This window comes from Orycteropus afer, unplaced genomic scaffold (assembly GCF_000298275.1).
Source record: "Orycteropus afer afer isolate SDZICR_OR568_19922 unplaced genomic scaffold, OryAfe1.0 scaffold00172, whole genome shotgun sequence".
NCBI classification, from domain to species: domain Eukaryota; kingdom Metazoa; phylum Chordata; class Mammalia; order Tubulidentata; family Orycteropodidae; genus Orycteropus; species Orycteropus afer.
Window position 1 is genome coordinate 1,023,037 of NW_006921759.1, and position 1,750 is coordinate 1,024,786.

Genomic DNA, 1,750 nt, shown 5'->3' on the forward strand with positions numbered 1-1,750 from the left:
CCGCACTTATTAAATCTATATGCTGAGCAAATAATCTGAGAAGCTGGACTATATGAAGACAAACATGGCATCAAGATTGGAGGAAGAATCGTTAACAATCCTCAGTATGCTGACGACACAACTTTGCTCGCTGAAAGTGAGGATGATTTGAAGTACTTACTGATGAAGACTGAAGCATACAGTCTGCAGTATGGATTACATCTCAAAATAAAGAAAACAAAAATCCTCACAACTGGTCCTGTTAGCAACATTATGATAAATGGAGAAAAGATTGAAATTGTCAAAGACTTCACAGTGCTTGGTTCTACAATCGACATCAATGGAAACAGCAGTCAAGACATCAGATAATGTATAGCACTGGGCAAATCAGCTGCAAAGGACCTCTTTCAAGTGCCGAATAGCAAAGATATCTCCTTGAGGACTAAGGTGTGCCTGACACAAGGCGTGGTATTTTCAATCACCTCACATGCATGTGAGAGCTGACAATGAATAAGGAAAACCAAAGAAGAATTGATGCTTTTGAGCTTTGGTGTTGGTAAAGAATGCTGACAGTACCATGGACAGTTAAAAGAACTAACAGGTCTGTTCTGGAGGAAGTGCAGCCAGAATCCTCCTTGGAGACGAGAATGGCCAGATTGCTCTCATATACTTTGGTCATGTTGTCAGAAGAGACCATTCCCTGGAGAAGGATGTCATGATTGTTAAGGTGGAGGGTCGACAAAAGAGGAGAAGGCCCTCAGTGAGATGGATTGACACACTGGCAGCCACGATGGATTCAAGTATAGCAAGAATCATGGAGATGGCTCAGGACGGGGTGATGTTTCATTCTGCTGTGTGTAGGGTCGCTATGAGTCAGAGATGACTCAACAATACCTAACAACAACAACAAGTGTTCATCACAGCACTATTTACAATAGCAAAAAGATGGAAACAACCTAGGTGCCCGTCAACAGAAGAATGGATAACCAAGCTATGGCATGTACACACGATGGAATTCTATGCAACCCTAAAAAATAACATAGAATCTGCAAAACACTGCATAACATGGATGAACTTGGAGGACATTACGCTGAGAGAAATAAGTCAATCACAAAAGGACAAATATTGTATTAGTCTGTTACTGTAAAATGCCAAGAAAAGGTTTATATACGGAAGGAAATTTTCTTTGTTGGTTACCAAGGATGCAGGGGGGAGAGAACACTGCTAGATAGGTAGAAACAAGTACTGATTTGGGTGAAGGGAAGGGCAATGTACAAAATGTTAGTGATCAACACAGTAGCACTGAGGAAGAGGAAGTCATAGAGAGGTACATGGGAGGTACAGACAAAAAAGATGAACCCTTTTGCACATAGAGTACTGCATTGTCAGTGATGGCAAACAATGATCTATGGGTGGATAAATGGGTAGGCAGGCTGAACGATTAGGTATGTCTATGCAGGGGTGGGGGATTGTCCCCATGACCATGTATAGGATTGGCAGACAATGCTTCTACAAGTGTATTTGTATGTTCTGTAAGAATTTCCAGGTATATAGTAGAGCTGACAAGGTTGTAGTCACTTCTTGGCCACAGCCAGCTACCCAGACAGAGCAAGTAGTTGGACCTGTGGGCTCAGTATGATGGCTGCACAGGACATTGAACTCAACAATATACTACACAAAAAAATTGTTCCACATCCTACTTTGGCGAGTAGCAACTGGGACTTTAAAAGATTGCAAGTGGCCATATAAATACAATGATGGGTCTCTCCTC

The 1,750-nt window shown here is 41.8% G+C and overlaps 1 protein-coding gene across 1 annotated transcript in view; it reads right to left on the minus strand.

Moving 5' to 3' along the window:
- Positions 1 to 1,750, minus strand: part of LOC103202024 (glycerol-3-phosphate acyltransferase 3-like) — a 195,069-nt gene that overhangs the window by 10,063 nt on the left and 183,256 nt on the right. The window lies entirely within an intron of this gene.